Raw genomic sequence first — 11,237 nt, 5'->3', positions numbered from 1 at the left:
ACACTCTGTGAATGTTGGTAACTATAAATGACGCTTTTTATGAAATAAGATTATTGGCTTTAATTTTTGATCCATATCTGGTCCTACACCAGAATTGCCTGTCTCTAAATATCTAAATAGCCATCACTACTTTATCTCTCTCTTGCATACACACACACACACACACACACACAATTTTAAATGTTTATGAGAAGATTACATATATTTCAGATACTTCATATTCATGGTATGATAGGAGGACAGTGTGTAATTTTCAGTCTTTGATTAATTGCAGTTTAGATATTTTAAGAGAGAGGATGGATTTATGTCCTTGTCTTGGTGGCTGAGATTACTTAAAGGAGGTCATTTCCCCCCAAATTCCTAAGAATGGTGCAGAAATTCTTTCAAAGGCGACTTCACTTCTGACCGTATCCTTTTATGAATACATTTTTGATCCTTTTATCTTGAAATGTGTAATACAAATCTAGTCATACTGCTACATAAAAATTATATTGGGAAATCAGACTTATGGATGTGTGCTTTTTATTTGATATTTAATAATGCCCTAAGGCAGGTAATTCAAATTTTTATTAAAGTGAAATGACTTGACAGTCAGACTTTGAATTTAATGCATGAATGTTTCATTTAAGCTCTTGGAACTGAAAAGGAAAAAAAAACTTTTTTTCTGATAGTTCTCTAAAAAATGTTCAAAATAATTCAGATTTATTTTAGCTATGTGCTTTACTAAAGTAACTTTAGTTTTTGGACTTAAAATGACATTTATTTTTGCATGACATGTCTAGACATCTGGAGGGTTTTGATAACCAAGACTTATTACTCCTATGAATTATCTGTGACTTTTTGTATTACCATTTAGGAAGCATGAACTATGGTTTTGTACTTGTTTAAAGAGTTAGCACATAAGTCACCCAGGTGCAGAGCCAGTTCAGATTTCTAGGAGCCAATTTACCCACTGAACTTTCTTTACGATGCAGGAGAACCAAATCTTAATAACAAACCAAAATAAGACCAAGCTTTATGTCCAGTTTCCTTGCTGCCCTTGGCATGATGATATTGGTACTACCCTTCCAGTGAAATGATTATTTGCTTGTTTGTTTCATTAAATATTAACCAATTTTTAGAAAGCTATTCTGACTGTTCGAAGATTTGCCTGCTTCCCCTGTGACTCAAATATTGTTAAACTGCACACGTTTGCAGTGACTATAGTTAATTATAATTATTTTCTGTAAAAACCAATGCCACAGAGCTCTTTAAATACCTCCCTGTAAACAGGTAAATAAATATCCTACATTTCTTGGCAACATTATTTCCAATTACATTAACAGTTTATCTATTTGTGAGATCTGTTATTTACATAAAACCATGTTTCTTGAGTTGATTTAGCTTTAGAACAAAACAATATGATTAAACAACATATATTTTAGCCATAGAATTAATATAATTATGAATAAAAAATGTTTTCTCCAGAAAAGAAAGTAACCTCCCTTACCCCCCTTAAAAGGGGAAAATATGTGTGCTCCAAATAGATGAGAAAAAAGAAAAACAGAAAAAAGGAAGAAGAAAAAAGAGGGTTATTAAACAAGTATCTCTGATCCATGTGTCAAACTTACCCTCATATTTGGGCAAAGACCCATTTTGGGTCTTTGAAGTCACATTCAGACTGTACTGAGCTCTTCCCCATGTGTATTTTTGCAATTAATAATGTTGTCTTCTTAGCTTTAATAAATGCTATAGCTAGCATCAATTTCATAGCAGCTTTCTTTTATAACCTGACAGAGTTGGAGGTTAGAAAAGACTAAGCCATTATGGAAAAGGAGAGGATTTGTGGGAAAGGCATAATGTCAACTCTGAATGACCAAGTAGGTAAAAGCTATTATCCTTTCAGGATAAATGGAAAGCTCAGAGCCGTATTTTCAGTCAATAGAACTTGGACTGACTTCACTCCAATGATTTAATATGATGTACAGCATTAGGGTGAGAAATGAAAGCTCGATGGTAGAGCTGTTTTCTGTTTACTGTATCCTATAGAATTGTCCGAAAATGAGTGGATTTCCTAAAGGATCTCAATATGATTTCAGGAAAAGGCCAAAATACCAAGGGTGGTCAACCCATCTATTATGTTTTGATTCTGTGATACAAAAATTGTTTTTAACCCAAGAATGAAAAATATCAAAGTGGTATAGACATTTCTTCAAGATTAGTAAAGAAGGAAAATAATCCCTGCTTCCATATCTGTCCTTTTTTTCCTTTTTCAGTATTAGAAAGGTTAATTTACTGTGGGTAAAAATTCCTGAATGATTTATTCCCCTCCCCACCCATGAATTTAAACAAAATTGTGTTTGGGAGGAAGGAAAGAGGACATCTTGCAGTCATGGGTCAGCTTTCATGTTGAACATTAATATATTATGATACCCTAAATATAGTAGATTTCATGATTTTAAACTTCATATATTTTCCATAAGAAAATCACCGAGACCAGGTTATCTCCTCTAAACATGTTGTATTATGTCTTTTTCTTCATGGATGCTCATTTTTGGTAATTTCCTCAAACCAATTTTTAAATTTTATTTTTCCAGTTTGAGACTTATTAAGAAAACATCGTTCACAAAGAAGCGTTCATTTCAGTTTCTTCCTCATTTACTGTCTGTCCTTTCCAGTTCCTCTTTTCCATGATGAAGTTCATAGAGACTTAGGAAAGCGGATTCATCATAGACCCAGGGAACTGTGAAAGCCCAGCACACAAAGGGACCTTCCTGGAGGCCACTTGCTGTTGGAGTCCCCATGGCTCAGCCTGTGGTGCTTCCTCTCTTTGTAGGTGGATCATCTACACCCACAGCCTCTGTTACCACCAAATGCAGATGACCCTCTCATTTATCTGCCGACACCAGGTCTCTCTGTTAAGTTCTAGAATTGGATGCCCAACCATTTGCCTCACTTTTCTTTTGGATGCATCAAAGGCATCTCACACTCAATATATAAAAGATTGAAGTCCTTCGCAGACTTGACCTTCTTCTAGTTTTCTTAGGAATTCAAGTCACACTTGACACTTCTCACCTCACCTCACCTCACATTTCCAATTTATCGTCCAGTTCACAGATTCGCCTTTGGATAGCTTCCAAATCCACCTCTGTGATCATCACAACCCATAAAGTTTGCATCAGCTCTCACCTGGGCTGTTGCAGGAACACCCCCCTCTCTTCGACATAGGATTGTTGAAGAAAGATTTGTAAAAATAAAAGACACGGGTGACAGAGAGCCCTCAAACTTGCGTGTCAACTCTGATTGACTGATATAAGCTGTCTAGAGTGTTGAGAAGGATTCTGCATCCACGGCTGAGCGCAGTGCGAAAGGGTGACAGGACTCGCGACATCTGTCGCTGGGGGCTGGTGGCGGTATTGTAGTTTGTTATTCCCATACGCAGTGGAAGGTTGGGTGATTGGCATCTGACTTAAATGTCTCAGTTGTGAAGTTGCAGAGTCTTGAATGGGTTTTGGAAAATTGACCTGCGTTACATCTACTGATACGTAGCTGGATGTTAGCAGTTATTGAGGAAATACAGAAACATGATGAAAAGACTGAAGTCCCCTGATCAACCTTCTTTTTAATATTTTCACTTTCTTTTGTATTAGTTACTAAACATAGCAAATAGCTTACATATAGCAAAACCTAGGAGATCTGAAATCTCAGCATAGAAATGAAATGGCATGGGGTGATGGAAGGATCATGGCCTGAGAGTGGAGGAACTTACCTGCTCCAGGCCCTTTGTTAGGGATGGAAGCCATCTCCTGAAAAAGGGAAAAGGGTTTTGTTAAAGAAGAAACCAGGTAAGGGAAAAGTAGATACTGACATGCCACACACAAGGGTGAGAAACAATGTATTTTCAAGTATTAAAAAAAAAAGCCATACCAAAAAATTGTCAGTTTAACTATATAGGTCTTAGAGATATTTATATGTTAGTACAAATAGATTTGCCTTATTCTTTCGACTACTTCATTTTTTAAAAATTGAAGTATAGTTGATTTACAATGTTGTGTTAGTTTCAGGTGTACAGCAAAGTGATTCAGTTATACGTATATCTGTTCTTTTTCAGATTCTTTTAACTTATAGGTTATTACAAAACTTTGAGTATAGTTCCCTGTGCTACACAGTAAGTCCTGTTGGTTATGTATTTTATATATAATAGTGTGTATATCTTAATCCCAAACTTCTAATTTATTACCCCCCCTTTCCCCTTTGGTAACCATAAATTTGTTTTCTATGTCTGTGGGTCTACTTCTGTTTTGTAAATAAGTTCATTTGTATCATTTTTTTAGATTCTACATATAAGTGATATCATATGATATTTGTCTTTCTCTTTCTGACTTACTTTACTTAGTATGATAATCTCTAGGTCCATCCATATTGCTGCAAATGGCATTATTTCCTCCCTTTTTATGGCTGAGTAATATTCCATTGTATACATAGACCACATTTTCTTTATGCATTCCTCTGTTGATGGACATTTAGGTTGCTTCCATGTCTTGGCTGTTGTAAAGAGTGCTGCAAAGAACATTGGGGTGCATGTATCTTTTCGAATTATAGTTTTCTGTGGATATATGCCCAGGAGTGGGATCCCTGAATCATATGGTAACTCTATTTTTATTCTTTTAAGGAACCTCCATACTGTTGTCCATAGTGGCTGTAACAATTTACATTCCCACCAACAACGTAGGAGGGTTCCTTTTTCTCCACACCCTCTCCAGCATTTGTTATTTGTAGACTTTTTGATGATGGCCATTTTGACTGGTGTGATACTTCAGTTTTAATTAAACAAACATGCCAGTGAAAACTTGTTTTGGTAGCATACAAAGTTAAAATAAACTAGACAATGCCCAATATCTTGGACAGAATCTGAAATATTTGTTGGATAATATGGAGGTTTCTCCAATCAAGAAATTTGCCACTATGTAACACCATTCTCAAAGTAAATTAATTGTTAAAACAATAAAACCACATTGGTTTTGGATGGGTCTATTTTCTATCACAGTACTTCTTTAAATGCCTGCAAAATTTCTGAATTCTTATACTTTATATATAAAGGTCTTTAGGGTTTGTCTGCAGAAAATATTTTCAGACACATCTTAGAAGCATGGAGTCAAACTGGATCTCAAAAAGTTATTTAATCTAGTTTTCTGCCTGAAAAGGTCTTCAGCTAAATTATTATAGATGATTAGTCCCCACATCTAGAAACAAACAAGCAAACAAACCTTCACTGTATGAGATACCCACTTCAGAGGTTCTCCTACTCCTGCATAATGCAAAAGGGGGGAAAAAAAAGAACCTCATGAAATACTCTCCTGGTAACGTATGAACTGAATTGGAACACCATTTTGATAGTAATATTTTTTTATGGTTTGCCATAAATGAGTATTTTTGATGAATGTAACCAGTTATATTCCAAGTATTCCAAGATTTATGTTTTTCTTGTGTTTGCAGCATGTGAGGGTTCCTATAACTTTTACAGTGCAGAGAAACTCATGTAATTTTTCACAAATATGAGTGTTCATTCTGATTTTAGTATGAGTACAACCAGTGGTTCTCTAATGGTACCATTTCTTTCAAGAATGATTATATTTAGTGGGTCCCAGCAATTAAATCACTATAATGAGAAATAAAAGATTGTAAATAAGAATAACAATGTTATTAATCATCTAAATTAGTCACTTATGGCACATTCCTGGACCTGAAATATTTCCATAGGAAATAATACTAAAATCCATATTTACTTATAATTAGACATAATACAAACCTTCTCTCATTATAATAGTTGCCCAAATCCCACTTCAACTTAATTTCATTGACTTTGATTTCTGGACTGAAAGCATTAAGCTTGAACCTAGTGAAAAATGTATAATATGTGCATTCAATTAAGAAGTAATTAGATATTCAATCACCCTTACAGTACCCTAGGGATTAGGGAAGGAGGAAGAAAAATGTGACGCACTGTAGTGTATAACACAGTTTTGTTAATTAGTGTAGTGCTAATTGAGATTGAGAAAGTGTCAGAATAGTATAACATAGGTTTGCTTGTGAAGAACTTTAAGAGCTAAGTTTAGTGGTTTATGATACTTTGATACAGAGTTGTATAGAATATACCAAACAATCTGATGTGTCCTTGAGTTTCAGTTAAAGTTTACACATTCATTCTAAGTGACACATACTAGTGAGTGATGAAGGGGAAACAACAGCTGCTTTTTTATGTTTCCGACCCTCTGCTATATTTTATCTCATTTAATCCTCACAACGGTCTTGTGAGGCATGTGCTTTTATTTCCATTTTAGAGATGGAGACCCTGAGGCTGAGAGGGGCTGAGTAACTTTCTCAGGGTCACAGCCAGTACAGGGCAAAGCCAGGGTTCACACCCAGGTAGGTTTCACTGCAAACCCTGAGCTCTTTTCACTATGCCTTTCAAATAACAAAGGGCAGGTAATTATGAAGTCCTTGTATATCTTTGCCTCCTTATCTATTTAGATAAGTTCCTGGGAATGAGATAGTCTCCCTAAGGGTTAACGCTAATCTATGCTTGCACCATGGATTGAAGGTGCTTTTGCCCTTTTTAAAATCAATCACTCTGTATGCTTTCCACCTCTTTCTTATCTCCTTTTTACTCCTCACTTTCTCGAAATGTGTTCATCTCCGTTTGCCTATTGAAATTTCTCTGGCAAGAGTAACCCCTTGGATTTTTCTGAATATGATACATATTCATGGCGGAAAATTCAAACAGTACAGAACAAAATGAAGCAATGAGGATCTCTCAGACACTCCTCTCGGTGACAGTCACCATGAGCACTGGGGTGAACGTGGAGGTCCCCCCATAGCTCAGTGGGGGATGGCTTAAGTTCCATTCTGACTCCACTGGTAGTTAGTTGTGTGACCTTGACCAAGTTCCTAATATCTCTAAGTCTCTTTTTTCATCACTTAAAAGAAGGCCATAGTAGTACCTACCTCACAGGGTGGTTGTGAAGATACAGTGAAGTAATACAATTAAAGTGCTTACCATGTTTTTGGTCCACAGTGTTAAGTATTTAATAAATGTTACCTTTATCATTATTTTTGTTCTTTTGATCTCTCTTTTTGCATATCTCTCATAAGCACATCTAGACATATAATGTTCCTCATGGGATTATATTATGCATGATATTTTTCTATCTGCTTGTTTGATATATCTTTTCACGTCATTCAATAGATACATGTGTACATTTTAATGATTGTACATAAGTTGTCTTTAATTATGTACCAAACTTTATCAAGTGTTCCTCTATTGTACATTCTAGGTCATTTTCAGACTTTGCTATAATCAACAGTACTGTGGTTAACATATGCATTTATTTCCTTAAAAACTTCTTAGTAGTGAGATTACTGGGTCAGAGAGTTTTAATTGTAATACTGTATATGTGCAAATTGCTCTAAGAGTTGTATCCCTTTATGTTTCCACTGACCATGTGTCCAACTACACATTTTTCTTCACCTTCACTGACATTAAGTATTTTCAAATTTCTTATCCTTGCCAATCTGATTAAAAATGATTCTGTTACATTATATTAAGTCTTTCTTTGAATACTCGGTTTTATCCTTGAATTTCCTGTTCTATTCCATTAATCTATCTGTTCATGAGCACCAACCATTGTGTTTGTGACATTGGTATATATTTCAGTGTTTGGTAGGACAAGATCCTTTACTAATCTCTTCTGCAGAATTTTCTTATTTCCATGTGTTCAGTTCTTCCAGATAAGCGATAGGATCATTTTACCAGAAGGATTGAAGTAAAGAACAAAAGAGAGGGTGAGAAAAAGAGAATGAAAGAAAGAGAAAAAGGAAGAAAAAGAATCTTGCTAGAATTTTTGATTTGGATTGCATTGAGTACTTAGAGTAATTTAAGGAGAATTGATATCTTTACAATGTTGAATCTTTCTATCAAGGAAGAATGCATAGGTCTATGCTTATTAAAGTTTTTTTTAAATTTTCTTTAGATGTTGTATAGTTTTCTCCTCTGACTGAATTTGCTACAGGATGTGCATTTGGACTCTGGAGTCAGCCTGGGGTGTGGCTTGATTGGGAATGTAGCACTTTCACCTCCTGCTCCATGGTTTGGGCAAATTTTTGATATTCTTTCAGCCTCAGTTTCCTCATCTGTGAAATAGGAATACTAAGAGTCATACCTCCTAGAGGTGTTGTGAGGATTAAACAAAATATGGTAAAGTGCATAGCATGGTGCTTAGCAGGGGGCTAGCATTCAATAAATGTGAGCATTACTATTATTATTGTTTTTGTATTCATTATCAATTTTGATTAGTGTCATTTTTCACTACATTTTTATATTGGTTAATATTTATTCACTGAAAAAATAATTGCTTGGCTTTGTCCTTGGCTTTCTTATTGACCTTTCATATAGTTTCCAATGACATTTTAGTTGATTGTTTGTATTTTCTAAATAGACCCTGGTGATATCTGTAAATAATGACAATTTCATCTTCTCCTTTCTAATTTTACTAGTTCTTATTTTATTGCACCCTCTAGAACTCCCAGAATAATGTTAAATAATTAACAGTGATACCTGGTTTCCCTTTCTTATTTCGGATATGCCTGGATTTCTATTTCCAAATCCTGTGTTATCTTTCCCACCCTGTGTCCTTTAAATCTTCAAAAGCAGTTGACACTCTTGACCTTCTCCTTTCTCTTTCTCCTTTTTCTGTTTATTTTCCTTCTTCCTGACCTGATACTGGTATTAGTGGGTGTGTTGAAAAAGAAGGTTCCTATCTTGCCCTTGCTTGTAATGGAAGGACATTTATTTTTAACCTTCTGTTCAGTGTATGGCAGTATTCTAGGGACTGTGTGCAAATATACACATTATCAGCATAGACTCCCCTGAGGAGCTTATAGCCTGGTGTTGGGAGTGAATCAGGTAACCCAGCTAACTCCAAATCCAAGCAGCATGAGAAAAAACTGCCCCGAGAGCATTCGAAAAGGGTTCTCACGTCTAGCATCTTGCTATTTCTTAAAAGACTCTTCTTCTGGAGATTTTACACTGAATTATCTTACTTAAAGAGGAATGTGGCAGTGGGTTATCAATTAGCTGAGCCAAAGTCACTGGAACTGAGGTCAGCCCTGTGACCTGCAGCAGCCTTTGTGAAGGACACGTGGGCACATGTGCTTTTTTTTTTATTTTTGATAGCTTTGTAGGAAATTCTCCAATGGTGATTTGATTTGTGCTCATCCCCAGGGGTCTCTTCACAGAAGATCATTTAAGGTTCAGAAATAGTCACATGAAAGATGGCATCTGTTATAATTATATTGAAATAGCTTTTGATTTAGAAGACTTCTTAGGATTATGGCCTTACTTCAAGGTCTCATTATGAACAATGATCACTGGATAATAGAACATTTCCTTTTATAGTTAAGCTTTCTTATTATTTATATATAGATAAATGGGTATTTGGGAGGAGGTCCCAAAGGGGAGAAAGTCAGCCTGATTACCTTTGTGTATTCTGAGTGTCATTTCTTTATCCAAATAATAGGAAATCTGGAGAGAGAGCAGAGAAATTTTAGGAGAGGACCAGCAACAAAATCATTCAAAACACTTTTTCAGAACTCAGGGACATAAATCTACAAATTGAAAAGACCCACTGAATTTCCAGGGCAGTAGATCAAAATGCATCCACACCACTATCATCGTGAAGTTTCTGAACATGGAGGGAGAAGTTACAGGGAGGAAAAAACAAGTCAGACTCAAAGAACCTGGAGTTTAAATATCAGTCTTCTCAACAACAATACTGGAAGCTAAAAACCAGGGAAGAATGACCTTCAGAATTCTGAGAGAAAGTTGCAGCCCACCTACAATTGCTCACCCAAACTTTCAATAGTCATGTTCAGATATCAAGGTCATTAAAAATTTATTTCCCAGGAAGCTACTGGAAGATGTGCTTCACCAAAATGGCATAAACCAAGAAAACAGATGTGGGATCCAGGAAACAGGAGAGCCGACAAAGGAGAAAGACAAAGGAGATTCCCAGAATGATGGTGAAGTGAGGTAGCCAGCATAGAGGGTGTGAGTCCAGATGTGAGCAGTTGAGAAAGTTCTAGAAGAGCTTCAGGAAGACGAAGTTGATAGACTGCATGATGTGCCTTAACTTCTTGAGAGAAGAGTCAGATAACTGTAGGTAGTTTTGGATTGAGGATGTAGGTGGAAAAAACTCAAGATAATGATTCACTCCAGAGAAAACAAGTTGTGCAAGAAAGGAAAATTAATGATATATTAATACATGTAGTTCAGTTCTGAATAATATTTACATCATCACAATGATAGAAATAAAATATTGATCCAACCCAAATTATTATATAACTGTATTGGGAGGGTGGAGTGAAGGGAAGGGTTTACAGTGTGTGAGTGGTGTGTGTGTGTGTAGAGAGGTAGGGGCTGATAGGAGGAAAGAGGGTCAAATGACATTCTCTACAGGGAAAGTTGACAGTGCTAAAGCAGAAAACTGAAAAGGAGTAATGCAGTCATATCGATTAGCTCTACAATATTAATAAAATAATCAGCTCAAAGAGTTGAGGAGGAGCAAAGTGGTGGCATATGGGACAGGAAACTGATAGTTTTCGTAACACACCCTTTAGAACTACTTAACTTTTTCAACTATGTGCATGTATAATATTGATACAAATAAAAACGTTAATAAAAATGTTAAAAATTTAACTTTTTATACAAGTAAAAATGTTAAATAAAAACGTTAAATAAATGACAGGAGCAATTGCTACTGTCATTTTGTTATACTTTTTAATGTATGTACGCACACATGCCTGGACACACACGCACATACCCAGACATACATACGTGCATTTTCTTGGAGTGTTTGCTTTGAGCCAGATGTTGTGTTGGGCCTTGGGAACACAGTGCAGATGAGATCAAGTATGATTCCATCCCATGAAAAATTTCTCTGAAATGCTGAAAAGTAAATGTCAAACACATGCTATAGAAAATAATAGGCCATACCGTAGTTCAGTTTTCATTTAGTGAGATGTCTGTAAAATCAACGAAATAGTCACCAGTCACTCAGTTATGTGCCCAGGAGGCACTGTTGTCACATTATATCTGTTGTCGTATTCCATTCTCACACAAACCCTACAAAGTAGGTATTGCTATCTGGGGCTCAGGGGGGGCAAGTAGATTGCCTAAAATCTTCCAGACAGTTGGTGGCAGA

The sequence above is a fragment of the Mesoplodon densirostris genome, chromosome 13 (assembly GCF_025265405.1).
Source record: "Mesoplodon densirostris isolate mMesDen1 chromosome 13, mMesDen1 primary haplotype, whole genome shotgun sequence".
Lineage (NCBI taxonomy): Eukaryota > Metazoa > Chordata > Mammalia > Artiodactyla > Ziphiidae > Mesoplodon > Mesoplodon densirostris.
This window is presented reverse-complemented; position numbering follows the sequence as displayed.